At 42.5% G+C, this 15,947-nt stretch overlaps 1 protein-coding gene across 1 annotated transcript in view; it reads right to left on the bottom strand.

Moving 5' to 3' along the window:
• Window positions 1-262: 262 nt before the first annotated feature.
• The window catches only part of GPR19 (G protein-coupled receptor 19), a 67,234-nt gene continuing 51,549 nt past the window's right edge, over window positions 263-15,947 (bottom strand). The window contains exon 5 of the transcript XR_004317106.1: window positions 263-519. The gene's annotated coding sequence lies outside the window, so the exon portion shown is untranslated. The remainder of the gene's footprint in view (window positions 520-15,947) is intronic.

Below are 15,947 nucleotides of genomic sequence, written 5' to 3'. Positions count from 1 at the left end.
CATGGCAGCAAATGAGAGCTCACCTGTATTAAGGAGAAATGACCACTGAATAGCTTCCTGTCAGGTACAGGGTGTTTGGGGTGCTTCCCCACAGCCGGAGCCGAACACACCTTAACCAGTGACACCCTGCAGTCTGACCCTGCAGAACAGTCAGGAGCTTTGGTAGCAGAGAAGACACAGTCTACATCAGCATAGGGAGAGAACTGAAGTCACTGAAAGAGGCCTCTCCATTGAATTGACATTTTAAAATGTACATTTTTAAATGGTTACAATGGTAAATTTTAGGTTGTGTGTATTGCACCAGAATAAAAAAGTCAGGTCTCTCCCCTGAAAATACAGATGTCTGCGGATCCCACAAAAATCTCCAAAAGCCCGTCTAATTCAGCATCTCCCAGACTTACCCCTTTTTGTCCAAGGTTTTGCTTTCCTTGCCCAAGCTGGCAGCTATGCTGCTGAGGGGATGAAAAGAACTGCGCAGCCAGGGGTGCTGCAGCCACCCGTTCCCGGGTCCCTTCGGATCTGGAAAGAGAATGGGGTAGTCAGCTGTGGTCCACGTGCAGGGGAGACTCCTCTTCTGGCCTTTCTGCTACTTCTCTTTTTGTAGAACATCGAGAACATGATCCATTGGCCATCCCCTCACTCTCTGTGGCCTCTCCTGCCCAACAGAATGAAGACAGTGAGACATGGAGCAACTCAACCAATACCTAGGAGGGACTTACCTGAGGCAGGAACCGGGGAGCCCTGGGACTTCAGTTCTTGCTTACTGCCCTTCAGACACTTCGGTGCTAGGGTCCTTCTGACTGGCTTCACGGAGCTCAGCTCCAGGCCTGTACACAACTCCTTCGCTGCTTAGTATATGACCTGGTCCTCGGTCAGGGGTCCTGTGTGAACCAGGGCACCCTGCAAGGACTCCCACACTCTTGAAAGTAGCAAGGTGGGGTTCCTCCTCGTTTTACAAGTGAGGAAACAGGGGCCCAGGGTTGTCGAGTGGCTCGCCTGAGGGCGTACACCTGGTTAACTGCAGAACAAGAAGGAGATGCAGGTCTTTTGATCCACTCTCTAAATCTCTTTTAGCTAGACAAAGAGATCCTAGCTGAAATATTTGGAATTCTATTTTTATTAAAGCTTTGCTTTCCCCATGATTGTTCTCTTTTACTGCCCTTTTCTAAAAAAAAAATACGTTTAAAATGCTTGCAAATGCTTGAGGAGGGGTTCCAGAAGAGACTGGGAGCCGCAGTGATGGGGGAGTAAGCTCACCCGTGCCCACAAAACCATCACAGGCTGCCCGCTATGCTGGGATCCATGCCCTCCCTCAGCCCAGAGGCAGTGGAGCCTAGTGAGGGGCTTGTGTACCAGGGCTCTCTAGCCCCTTCTGTCTCGTTCCCATGTTGACCTTGATCTCATGTCTGAAATCCTTGATTACCAATGTCAGTAAGCAACTAGTCGGCTTGGGAGGGGCCCTCCAAGGCTATGGCAAGACAGATGAATGACAGCACAGCTCATCAGAAACATATTTATCAGGCAAACTTCAGGAAAAACGGGTTGCTCAAGTTTGTCACCTCAAGAGAAATAGTTTTGTGCAAAGCTTGACCTGGTACAAAACAGATGGACACAGGTTTTTTCCATCGTCACGTGCGATTCAGGCGGTGTCTGTGGGTCACATCAGCACACCAAGAGACTTTCCCCCACTGCAGAGCATTCGAGCCGTAAAGTTAACCAGGGAAATGGGGTATCTGTTTTCACCAAGCCTGTGTATCTTTTCTATGGTCATTTCCTGAAAATGCAGGAAGTTTAGAATTTAAAAGTCATAGAATACAGTCTCACAAAAAATAGTAGAGCTGTATGGGACTCGGAAATATCTCCCCCAGGCCCTAACTTTGTAGATGAGGAAACTGAGGTTTCCCATGATCAGGATATTTGTACTTTCAACCACACAGCCTGAGACTGACCACACCCATTTCTTTACAAGCCAAAATTGCACTGTGGGCTCCAGGGAGCTGCCGGGTCACCTAAAAACCACGGAATTTTTCACCTAAAACACTATTCAGCTAGATTTTTTCCTTATCCCAGGTTTAGAGGACAAATTTCCTAAAATTTTGTTCAAGCGTTTACATTTTCCTTTCTGTTCCACTTGGCCAGTTTTAACTCCGTATTCCAGTCTACACTTTGAATTTTGGTTCTGTCTTAAGGTTTGTAAGTGTGTCTGGGAACGCGGAGGATCCTGTGTGAAGACACACTTCACATTATGATTGCTAGCTCATAGTTAATAGCTAAATTCTTCTAAATAAAACTCTATCAAAATCACCACCCTTTAAACCCCAGTCAAGGAGTCTTTTTTTAATGTCCATTTTGATGGATCATCTTATAGTTTGTCTTCCTTTACCCATGAAAGCTAGATGGGTTAAGAAAGTGGGAAGAAAGAAAGGAAGGATTTCCTCATCTCTTTTGTACTCAAAAGGATATCTGCTGTACACAAAAGGAGAATTAATTTGAGGGAAGTACTTGTGATTATTCTATGTATTGTAAGTAGCCAGAAATCTAAGAATCACCCCTGATTTCTTCCTCTCCTTCATCCCCTGTATCTAATAAGAATGGCTAACATTTATCGGGTACTTACTAGGGGCCAGATACTGTGCTAAGTACTTCATCAGCCTGACTAATTTAATCCCCACACTTATGATCTTACAGATGAGAAGACTGGCACTTTCAAGAGATTCAATTATTTGCTGGAACTCACGTATCCAGGAATGGTGGGGCCAGACTCACACCCAGGTTGTTGTGAATCCAGAGCCCAAAAGCTTACCCACCATAAGTTTAGTCCAGGCTCTCTGGGAGAGTCATCAGAACTTGATGTGGGTCTGACCCTTATGGATCATGGAAGGAAGGTTGGAAGCCTGGTTGAGTGGAAGAATCTCACACTGCAGTGCAGTTCTAGGAAAGTTCAGCAAAGTAGATGGAACATCTTGGAGCTTAAGCTGCCCATCGGAGAAGTTCCACCTTTCCCAGGATGGTCCTGCCTTTGTATCCTGTCCACACCCAGTCATAATGCAGCCCATGGGAAGCATGCCCTAAGCACAAAGCAGTGCTGGATTTCAGGCAGGAGCTGGGGTTATTAGTTAACTGTGATCCTTTCTGGGAGGTACATTTTTGTCGCAGCCATGTTATATCTAATGCTGTCTTTTAGCAAATCTGCTGATTTTGTCTTCAACAGCTGTCTCTACCTATGGCTCTAATTCAAGCCTCTGTCGTCATTCATCTAGACAATTCCAATAGCACTTTAACTTATTTCCCTACTTGCAGTTTCAATACCCTTAAAACAATTTCCTGCAACACTACCAGGATGATCTTCCCAATCCGTAAGTCCAGCTATGTCATAATCCAGTTTGAGAAGCCAGGTGGAATCTTCTTTTTGTCAATTTTAGAATAGGTATGATGCTCCCCTAGCATATGAATGACAACAGTCTCACCAGCCTTCACTAATTAGGCTAATTTCATAATTGCCTTGTCGGGGAGGGTATAGCTCACTGGTAGAGTGCATGTCTAGCATGCATGAGGTCCTGGGTTCAATCCCCAGTACCTCCTCTAAAAATATATAAACCTAATTACCTCCCCCACAAACAAACCAATTAACAAAAATTGCCTTGTATTCTTTTTGGTAAGGTCATCACTATGATATTTACATATGAGACTATCCCAGTTACCATATTCCATTCATCTGCTTAAAAACCCTTCAAACATTTGTAAGATAAAACCCAAGCTTCTGGTCATGGTACACCAGGACCCCCAGGACTTGGCCACCCCTTACTTCTCCAGCATCATCCATGCCACTCCTTACTTGGCATTTAATACTGCAAAAACGCAGTACTGAGTTACTTGTAGCTCCCACTATACTGTATCACACCCCATGCCTTTGTCATCCTCTCCCCTCTACCTGGAACGCTGTTTTCTCTTCTCCTCTCCCTTTTGTGCCTGTTTGAATCTCATTCTAGATTTGGCTCAGCTGCCAGCTCCTTGGGGAGGCTTTCCATGACTCATGCACAGCCCAACTCAAAGATCATTTAGTCCCATCTCTAGTCCAATTCAGGAAGTCTTTCTAAAGCATTCAGGCAGAAGGTCATCAAAGGAAGTGCCCATGACTTCACCAGGTAACCAGCTCCGGGCTGTCCTATGGTTACATAAACCAGTCAAAGCCACTTCTTATTCTGTTTCATGAGAGAGTCTATCAGTTCCTGTTTCCCAGGTTTTCTGTGGATGGTGGTTAAAAGAGTACCCATCTGAAGCTTCAAGATGAATGGAGAATTAGAAGTTAGGAGCCTAAATGAGAGATTCTCTTGGCAGGTCCTATAGAGGTGATGTCTAGCTTTGAACTTTCAGATCTTGTCGTGGAGAGGGGGTGGTGGTGGAAATGATGACGGGGAAGGATAGAACTTGCCAACAAGTCATCGGTCATTTCCTTCTGATTGTAATTTCTGAACTTTCTGGCTTTGCATTTCTGAACCTTCTGCCTGTGATTCACAGATGTTTCAAGAGACCTTCAGAGTGCCTATGGACTTCAAGGAGGGAGAGGCATGGGTGAGGGAGGATACAGCCTATGGTAAACCATGTCAGGGTTATAATTCGGTCACTGTGACTACAGTTACTAAGATTCCAAATATCTCCTTAATACTTTTGGTCAATCTCTCTTTTCCAGGACTGAAAAGTTAGATCTCTAATTAAATACATAGATGAGAGATACCCAGTATAGAGGGAAAAATAGTAAAGGCTGATTCTGGGACCCTGCACTTACTGGTGTTATGGGAGGAGAGGCAAGATGAACTTGGGCTTTTTTGTCCACACTCCAGCACAGGCCTAGTGTTCTCAGTTTGCAATAGGCACTGCCTGTTTTTGTGTGTTTTAAAAGTTTCAGGACAGTGACTGAATTGATACTGGGACATTGTCAAGTAGTTTTCAGCCAAAAGTTTATTTTGGGGAAGCACAAGAAGGAATTGTAGCACATGAACAAATCAGAAAAACAGATATGAATCAATGCTGTTTACATTGCAAATGTTAGAAGTAAAAACAACAATAAAAAATCATACTGGCTATTAAGAATCATTCAATTATTTTAACAGCCATTGTTACTGTATACAAACAGAGCATATAATTACATTTTTAATTGGCACTTGAGTATAGGTCCTGTGGAAATAGAACAATGAGAACAGAGTGACAAAAGGAAATTAGTTCTGTTAGCTTTAAAGTTCTTTTACTTTATTTTATTTTTTAAAAGACTTAATTTTTCTAGGGAAGTTTTAGGTTTACAACTTGAGAGGGAGGCACAGAGAATTCCCATGTCCCTGCCGCACACATGCATAGACTCCCCCGTTACCATCATCACTCACCTCACTGGAACGGTACCTTTTTTTAACCAGGGATGAACCTACATCAACACATCATAATCACTCAACATCCACATTTTACCCTAGGGTTCACTCTCGTGTAGCCCCAAGAGTGAACCCTAGGTTCACTGAACAAAGTCTGAACAAAGGTATAATGAGATACATCCATCATTATATCACGCAGAGCATTTTCACTGCCTTAAAGCTGTAACATTTTTAATTTTTTTACATGCATTCTAAAGCTACAGTAACTAGTAGTAGAGTGCTGGAACAGGCAGATCAGTGGAAAAAGGTAGACAGTCCAGCTATGGACCCAAGTGCAAACAAAATAACTTTATGATAAAAGAAGCATTCCAAATCAGTAGGAAAAATATTTAATAATCAGTGTTGTGAAAATGGTTAGTCTTTTAGAAAAAAAATAAAGTAGAGCTGTATTCTTCTCTGCACATCAAAAATAAATCCCAGGTTGGGGGGAGGGTATAGTTCAAGCGGTAGAGCACATGCTTAGCATGCACAAGATCCTGTGCACAAGGTCCTGGGTTCAATCCCCAGTACCTCCTCTAAAAATAAATAAATAAATAAACCTAATTACCTCTCCCTGCCTAAAAAATAATTAATTAATTAAAAAAAGAAAAATATATTTAAGAATGAATCACAAATACATAAATAACTTTTTTAAATCCCAGATGGACAGAAGACTTAAATATAAAAATGAAATCATAAAAATACTCGAATAAAACAATGGATTTTTGTATAATCTTGTCATGGAGAAGGCTTTTTCTAAGTATTATAAAACCCAGAAGTAATGAAAATAATAAATATGACAACTTAAAAATGGAATCATCAGAATAAAAAAATACAATCAACAGTCAGAAACAACAATCTGGGCAAAAAAAAAAACTGGTTAACACATATGATATGAGCACTAATTCCTTTCATGTATATGCAGCTTTTAGAAATCCGTAAGAAAAAGACCAACCCCCTATACAAGAATGACCGGTAAGAAAGAAAAAGAAACATGAATGCCCCACCACACAGGCAAAGAATACCCAGTCTCACTGCTAGTTCACTAAGTGGAAAGTAAAATACAAACAAGGTATCATTTTTAATGTATCAAACTGGCGGAGCTTTAAAAGTGTGGTAACAAAACTATATTGCCTGGCAAGTGGGGAACACACACTACAAGTGGACGTCTATATTTTGTGACTCTTTGGGAGGAAAGCTGGACAATGTTGGCCAACTTTCAAGTGCGTGTGTACTTAATCTAGAGGTTCTCCTAGGAAGCTGCCCTGTAGATAAAGTCACACAAGGACAGAAGGATATATGATCAACATTGTACATTTCTGCATTGTTTAGCTAGTAAAAATAAGAAATAAGACAAAAAGTAAGTTCTGAAAAAAAGGAAAGAAAAACAACACAGAAGGAAGGAGATCGTGTTCCATAGACAGTGACATGGAATAATGTCCAGTACATATTGTTACTTGAAAAAAATGCACACAGATTATCTAACATAATTCTGTCTGTGTCAAAACGAGACGGAGAGCCTTATGCTCCTTATGGCGTGTCCACCATTTCTGGAAGCGAGTCCAGAGGTTTTACTTTTTACCTTAAACCTTCCTTCACTGTTGGAATGTTTTACCATGGGCACGTATTGCTTTTGAAATAAAAAGCCACTTAAAAAAATTTACACATGAAAAAGAGAAATTCCATCTGGTTAAGGGAAGTTTCTGTAGACAACACTAGAGTTTTCTTTGATTTTGTCACCTCTCAAATAATATAGTTTCAACTCTATTGAATAAATGGAAGAGTCTAAATTCGATCTCTCTGTCTCGCATTCCCTCTGTCTGCCTAACCATCTCTTCTTGGTGATACTTTCTACAGGCATGGCCTGGGGAAAGAAAGCGCCTGGGGAATTTTTAGTCTGTCCTGCTTATGTCTGTCACAGGTATCACTCACCTTGCAAAAGGGACATGGTTCAACAGGGTTGAAAATAAAAGGTTTCTCTAGAGTGAGTTCTATGTCTCACTAACATTTTGAAACGTAGTGTCCTTTCCCAGAGATATTGCAATAGGTTGAATGAAAGTTCTAGGTGATGGAGGGGTTAAGATAATCTCTGGAACATCTCTGGGGTATTGTCACATAGCTGCAATTCACCCCCATGGAGACATCCCAGCAGTTCCTCTTGCTTGTGTGTGATAGAGCCTGCAGGGGAAGGGAGTCTGGAGGCGTGGCCTGTGGTCCTCAGTACCACCGACATCTGAGCAAGGGTGAGAGACCATGTCAGCCTTCACCACTCAGCAGACATTAGTAAGAGCTTAATAAATGCCAGGCCCTCAGACTATAATATTAAATCTCATATCCCATCCCATTGTACAGCATACACATATTACAAGTCTGGCATAATACAATACAATACAATATTTAAATAAATAAAAGGCATCGAGGAGCTGCCAACTGCATGGGAAAGAGCCACGTTCCCCCAGATTTAATTGTCACTCTCCTGCTTCAGCTCTCAGTGGCTCCCAAGTACCTTCGAATTAAGTCCCCACTCCTAAGCTTGACATTCAATGTGCTGCATCATCTATCTCCTGGATGCCTTTGGCCCCAGCTCTTGACGCTGCTCTTTCCGTCTCTGAGATGCCTATGTTACACCCAAACCAAATTATTTGTGGTTTCCCATTGTAATTTCATACCAGGATGCCTTTGCAAATATTTATTTTCTTGCCTGCTTGAAAAACGTGTCCTCGTTCTTTGAGACCTGGCTCAGAAATCAGCCCTTCAGGAAGGACTTCCCCTAGGTCCTCTCTCTATGTCACATATACCTTTGTTACCACACTTAGCACACTACCCTAAAGTTACTCATTTACGTACTCAGAGGGGTGTGCCTGTGAATCTCCCATCCGTATGTTAGCTCCTTGAGAGCAGAGGCCATGTCTCAATTATCTTTGTATGTCTAGAGTGCAGCAAAATGCCTGATGAGAAGGCAAGGCTCAGCGTGTTTTATAAATGAATGGATGGATCAAAAAATGAATCAGTCATACTACAGCCGGAAGATTTCTTTATAGGATGACATTTCTTAATACAGTGATAAATCTGGTAAAACTTCCATCCCCCTTGGGTTCCGTCCTATCTCCACCTCAATCCCCATGCAACAGGCACTCCCCAGGGCATTGTAGTGAGGTTCTTGAAACAACTGGATCGCCAGTCTTGTGTAGGGAAGGGTTCGCTTAAAAATGCACCAGCTCACCAAGTATGTATCATTTTAATGGTGACAGTGTACTTTTAAGCAGATGCCTGAGTTTTTCGTCCTTCACATAGCTAGCATCTCTCCAAACAAGTTTAGAGAGCAACGTGTTTTCTTTGGCAAATTGATTAATGGGGACATTACTCAGTATGCCTGGTTGTATGACACGTCCAGTAACATTGCCATTTTGTTCACGGGGTGTTGGGTAAAAATACTCAGGAATTTCCTACCAGTAGAGTGGCCACCTGTTTGCTGGAAGCATTAAAGAGGGAAATCTGGGGAGGCCGCTCTCTTGAAGAATTCCATCCCCAGCCTCCCCCACCCCCAACAAGCTGCCTCTTCTAAGCTTGGCAATAGCACCTGTGGAAACGAGAACAGCCGGGCGGGTACCTTAGCGCTTGGGTTGGCTGGAGCCTGAGCTGCCCGGCTGGCACCTGGAGAAACTGCACCAGTGGCTCTTCCCAGACCTGAAGGGGGGCAGACCTGGCAAGGCTGTCAAGTGCTGCATCAGCGGCAAGGAGAGAAGTGGATCCTGATTTAGGGAGGCAAGAAGCGTGAACTAGAGAAAGGATGGAAGGGGGGAGGAAACACAACTGTAGGGCATGAAACTGGGTGAGATTCCCATCTAAGGTCTGCCGTTTTCCAAGAGAAAACAAACTGGAGAGAATCTTACAGGTTTAGGGAGAGGACACCCCCTCCCAGGACTCGCTGCCGAAAAACACAAAACAAGAACCACAGAACACAAGGCAGCAACCGTGGGAAAAAAGGGAAAGGATGAGGCACAGGGGAGAGGGCAGGAGGGTCCAGGCTGATGCCCGAGGTGCCCAACTCTGCAGCGAAAGATGAGCCCGGCTGCTTGCACAACCCTTAGGGGCCTGTGCGTCACAGCACAAGGCCACCTTCAACTGGCAACAGCCCAGCTCGAGAGGCTTGTTTGAGGAAGGCAGCGTTACCTAAGACAAGATGACTTGCTTTTCCCGTTTAGAAAAAAAATGAGGCTAGAGGAGGCTAGAGCTGAAATGTAAAGAAAATCTGTGAAATTTGAAGGACTTGTATGTACTCCTGGTAAAACGTGGAAGGAGGGTATTGCTACCAGTGTTTTGAACCTCATAACCGTGAGAGCAGCAGGGGGGTCCAGAGAGGCTGGAGCACCAAACTCCTAAGACACTTACATGTCTACACTGCACTGAAAGATGAGTCCTGTGAAAAATCAGCTATCGTGGAAACTCTCAGTTCTGATCATATGTTCTGTCTTGTTGGGGAGATAAGGTGGCTGCTGAAGATCTGACTTAGAGGGAAAAAAATGAAAAGAACAAAGAGCTTAGTATTTGCATGGGAAATATGTATACGCCTATACAGAGTTCCCGCAGACTGCTGTGGCTACAGCCCCCAGAAGTTCCAGGAGCAGTCCCCAGAAAACGTCCGGCAGCGAAAAGTCCAGAACGGAAAGGAAAACAGAATAATTATTTCACTGAGATTAAAACACAAACAAGCAGAACCGTGGTTCCGACACGCACACCCACGCTCATGGGAGATGTTCCCGAGGTGGTGTGGTGACTGCCCCTGGAAAGAGAAGTGATGGGGTCGAAACTACGCAGAAGAGACCACTGCACAGCTTTACGGCTCAGGCTTAGGAGCGACTTTTTAAAACTGTACATTTCATCTGGGATACGGGAAGGCTGAGAAATAGCATGGTGTGACCCTCCAAAGACCACAAACAGCAAGAGGAGATTCGACACGGCTTGCTTACAGATAAGGGTCAAAGGATGTCCTTTGAAATTTGTTTGAGATACATGTAGAATGCATATTTTGAAAGAACTATTTCACAAAACAAGCAGAAAAAAATCTTCAAATGACTTGGACACATTTATGAATGACAGAGACAGAAACGGCTACTCAGCAGAATGATGCTGTCTAACTTTTAAGGACAACCGTGCTGTTCTACCAAAGGATCGCTATTGGTGACAGAAATACCATTAGCACAGCCAGTCAGATTTCATGGGGCAATACCTTCACTCCTATGAGACAAATTTAACACAAACATTTTTGGTAACTAAGTGGAATTACTACTACTACTATGATATTTTATCTCACAAAATATGAGGTGTTACACTATTCAAGTAACATTGTATTGACCAAAGAAAACTGACATTAACCATAATCAGGCTTAAATGCTTTAGAAACAATTCTATGTATAAGCAAAAAGGTTTTAAGGTATATCCCAGAATGGAAGCCTTCTTATGTGGATAAGGAAGCCTTTAAAGGAATTGAAAATATGCTTTAATAAAATTCTTAACTTAAATATGTAAATGAGTTGAAAAATACATGAAGATATGGGATACAGAATAGAAAAATCAGAATATTCATAATATTAAAAGTAATGCCAGAAAGAAAGAGTCAAAGGTATTTCCGTCTAGCAATAAATAGCACTTAGAGGCCGGAAATATTAACACAACTTCTCAACAATATTGTTTGTGGCTTTTTGAAAATAGCTTGAGGGACATAAGTAAGTTTGATAGGATCCCAGTAGTAAATTTTAGGTTGCATTTTTTTCCCTTAGAAATAGAGAAGACTGAAAAAAAATTAGAGCAGTTAAAGCTATTCGTAAAATAAGAAATGGGTCCCCGGAGGCTCTCCTGAAGTCACAGGTACCAAAGCCATGCTTCCTCCTGGATTGCCCAGGACTCCGGTCTTTTGTTCTTTAAAAATGCAAAATCCGGAAGAAGGGTCCTGTTAGATTTCTATTCAGCAAACTCTGGGTTTACCAAACCTTACAATGGAAGCAATAACCTCAACAGTGCACATTAATGGAAGGAAGCTGCTTTTAAAATAGGGTTTCCAAGAGCAAATGCAGGCTGAATTGTTTTACTTACTTCGTAACAAAGTGCCACAGTAAATTTAAACTTTTTCAGGTCTGAGTCAGTAAAATAAAATGTGCCTGTCTTATATGTGTCTGCTGGGTAAGCCCTCAGGAGAACTGTGAAAGAAGGTACCTGGTCACTTGCTGGTTCTTCATCTTTCTCCTATCTACACTACCCCACCCCCCCGGCCCTAACCTTCACAAGCTTCCAACATCTACTTAATTGCTCTTTAAATGCTCAAAGCCCCAGCACAGCAATCAGATCTACCCAGATCTTTCCCCGTTAGAACGTCTATCCTCCAAAACCATATGTGTATTCCTCTTTTCTCCCAAACCTAAACCTAATCTTTAGGCAGCAAGTACGAGGGGGAAAAAAAAGTACATTTATACTAAAGTGTAAATGACTAACAGTGACACCTAGCAAGCCATCTCTTACAAAAGGTAGTTCAGTTTCAAACAGTTGCTTATTGGCCAAATAAGTAAATTTCCTATTATTTCCTCAGACAAGGGTACACTTTATTCTTTCCTGCTGGGTGAGGTCCATTTACGGTTTGGTATTTTAAGTAGAAACAGTAGTTGGGACGATATTGAGAAAAGCTATTGCTGAGTTAGAGGTGGCACTTTCAGCATGCTTGTGAAGGGGAAGAGGTAAGGGAAAGTTTGAACTTGGGAGGTTTTGGTTCCTTGAGCTTCATTTTCTCTTCCTTATTTTTATGCTGATTGGGTCTCTTTTTCCTTCCTCAACAGACTGTGTAGGTCCCTCTTGGCATTATTTATTTATTTTGCTCCTTCTGACAAGCTGAAGGCTGAATTATGCGCTCACTCTAAAAATGTTCCTTTGGGCTCTTGCCTCTGAACTTTCTTGCCAGTGCAGAGAGTAAATAGGTACTGTGCTGTGTGCAAATGTAGGCATATTTGTCCGTGTGGGCCAAGGGAGGAGGGGGCACTTTGCAAAATGCCTTTTGAACAGAACCAAACTTTTGAGATGAATTTTTTTTCTAGCCTCATGACAATAAGCTAAACTTTTTGGAAACAGAAAGGACAGAGGAATACTTATCTGTAAAATACGTTAGGAAAAAAACCACACACAAAACAAAACATGACTAATACTTCAACAGTGAGTTCACCTCAAGCATTTCATGAATTTCACATGACCCACCCACTTTTTCTCTGTACCTCTGAAGATCACCATATCAGCAGCAATAATACTCTGTTGTTTGAGTGCCAGATTCACATATCAACGTAGCCGTGGCATTCCTGAATGTAGAATATTGTACTGTTCTCCTTGTTTGTGGTTTTGAAATAAGGTTAATTTTTGTTCCCTTACCCTCCTCACTTAATCCCATGCCACCCCCTGTCTCTCTTCAATCAGTGGTTTGTTTTTTCCTTTGAATAGTTTTCCTCCTTTTCTTTTTCAGTCTCTTTGTTGTAATCAGAACTGTTCACAGATTCACTGTACAACCATGCTGTGTTTTAAAAATCTTTATCACTCAGCCACAGATGATCAACTCTTTGAAAAGACAGGCCAGGGACAGAGAAGTAATGATGGGTCACTTCTGGGGTGACTCTGGGATACCCTCTTCCCCAGATGTCTAGTGTATGTTAAGGTGGGTCAGAAGTTACCATGGTAGATTTCATGGCTACCTTTCTTTTTTTTCTTGGCAGGTTTTGTTTTTAATTTTTTCTATTTCTAGATTAGAGATGGGTCTAGCAAAAATTTGTCTGCCAGAATTGAATCAAACAATTTTCATCTCCATGGAACGATTGGAAAGGGCTGGATCATTTTTAAATTAATAGACTCTAATGTGTCAAACTTAATGGAAAGCCAGCTGGAGCCTAACAAGCTATTTTAATGAGCTTCCTTTCTCTCTGATGTTCCCCAGGGGGTTGTGTGCCAAGCAGACCCATGTGGCCCAGGGAGTAACACGATCATCTTGGCTCTGTTTAGACACCTGTGCTCTTTTAGCCAAGCAGTAAGGGGAACAGGAGAAAGAGAGATGAGGGCATGGAAGGCATGCAGATAGAGTGGGAGTGGGTGTGCCACGCTGCTTAGGAATTCACTACGAGAAACTCCACAGCAAGAGCAGCGACTCATGCATCACAGGCCAACAGTGCCTCTACGTGGGGTGTCTGAGAGTACAGGAAGTGTGTTTGTGTGTTGGGGAGAAAGAGGTGAGGAAGGGAGGGAGGAGAAAATTACATGCATTTTTAAAAGGAACTGCATGCTTTGGAGGTTCCTTTGGAGAAGGCAATATAAGAAGAAAAGATTGAAAACCATGGATATAAAAATATGTCCAGGACCCTGAGAGTATATTCTTCATCTAAGCTTCCTCCCACTCCTCTTAAAAAAAAAAAAAATGCTGGGCTCACTATTCCTTTCCCATGAATCAGTCTGATGCTTGGTTCTCCATACCCACTTTGAACAATTTAGCACATAGATATTCAACTTAATCTGTATTGTTTAGTGATTATTCCTGGTCTCCTGTATGTGTGAATTTCTCCTTCCTGGATTATAGACTCCCTGGGGATTTATACTTTCTTTTGTTCTTCCTCACCTCTTTGTTACCAATTCTGGGTCCTTCTCAGCAAGTGTTTAACATATGACTGCACAATACTTCTTCATAAGATTTTCTTCCCTTTACAAAGTCTAATTCTATGATGTGATTAAGGTTTATTTTTATAAATTAAATTTTTAATAAAGTATTTTCATACTTTGTAAAGTAAGCATGTTTATAGTTTTTTTAAGTCCTGTTTTAATTGTGTAATAATTCAAATGTACAGAAATGCGAGGAAAACGATACAACATACACTCCACCATGAGATTTAACATATTTGCTTCTTCTCTTTAAAAGTTAAATAACAGCTAATCACCCAAGACCCTCTCCATTCCATTCCTCTCTCCCTCCCTAGAGAAAACCACTCTTCTGAAGCTGGTGTACCTACCACTTCCCCTGCACGTGTTCACATTTCCACTATGTGGTTCAAAAGGTCCTAGTCTTCCTTCCTGAGGGACTGGTGATTGTGAGACAGGAGGGAAGGGGGCAGGACACAACCATTAAAAGAAGTGACACAGCCATTGAGGAGAGGACGTAAACTGGTTAAAACCCAATTAGGCCCAAGATGACACTAGAATCAACTCCCAGTAGACCTTAAGGCCCAAGATGGTGGGGGATTTGACCTCCAGTAGAACATGAGCATCATTATACGCTCATGGTAATATAATAGCATGGTGAATGACACTCCTACAGGCACCATGACAGTTCTCAGGCTGATCATAAAAGGTCAAAAAGTGGGCGGTGGCCCAATTCCAGGGAATCCCCACCCCTTGCCCAAGGTAGCTGGAATAATCCTCCCACTTGTTAGCAATATGAAGTTACCAAGCCCATAAAAACTAACAACCCCACACCTTGCTCTCTCTTGCCTTCTGAGACGGCCTGCATTCTGCCTATACACTCTGTGTATCTCCCTTAATAAACTCGCTTTCGCTTTACTATGATTCACTCTTGAATTCTTTCCAGCGTGAAGCCAAGGACCCTCATTTAATGGGGCGTATCCCAGGGACTCACTTGGGACCTGGGACATGGCCATCCTCTTGTGCCACATTTTCCTGTAACAACTGGGTCTGGTTACAGAGGGCTGGGCACACTTGTGTCAGCAGGGATGTGGGAGGAGATTGTGGCAGAGAACAAACACAGGGGAGAGGCAGTCCCACCCCAAAGAAGAGGGCTTAGCAGCGGCAAGGGCATAGCTGGGGAGGCCGACTGAAGCCTTACCGGGCATGGGAAGAGGAGACTAGAAGGAGGTGGAAAGTGGCTGGTAGAGGTGGCATCAAACACAAGGGATCTTAGATGAGGGAAGAGGGAGAGAGCCTGCCGAACACAGACTTTTGCTCCCCGATCATCAGAAAGGATGTGGCTAGGTGTCCCTGAGACTGCCCAGAATGCAGTTTTGGAGGTTACGGACAACGCCCCCTGCCTGGGCCGGACAGTCGCAACCCCATGACCTGGCTAGGTGGCATTTACTTTTAAGGAACTGACCTGCTTTATTTCCTCTGACGCATTATTTAGATTGGACAGAGATAATTTAGCTTTCCTCTCATTACTCTTTCTCAGTTTGGAGTTGCCAAATAATACAGAAGACACCTAGTCAAATGTGACTTTCAGATAAGCAACAAATACTTTTTTTTTTTTACTAAAAATGTGTCTTAAATATTGTGTGGGACATACTTATACTAATAAGATATTTGTTTATCTGAAATGCAAATGTGAGTGTCTTGTGTATTTATTGCTAAATTTGAGAACTCTACTTTGAAGTTGAATTTTGGAAGGGTTTAGCAAAGCACTGTAGGAGTTTTTGAAAACAAGTGAGCCAAAGGGCTTGCCCAAATAACATTAATGAACAAAATCTTTGTGTTCCCAATGGCTAACACAGGCCAAAACAACAAGCTCATTGACTTTATTAAATCAGG

This window comes from Camelus ferus, chromosome 34 (assembly GCF_009834535.1).
Source record: "Camelus ferus isolate YT-003-E chromosome 34, BCGSAC_Cfer_1.0, whole genome shotgun sequence".
NCBI classification, from domain to species: Eukaryota; Metazoa; Chordata; class Mammalia; order Artiodactyla; family Camelidae; genus Camelus; species Camelus ferus.
Note: the sequence above shows the minus strand (reverse complement) of the source record. Positions and strands in the feature narration are given on the sequence as shown.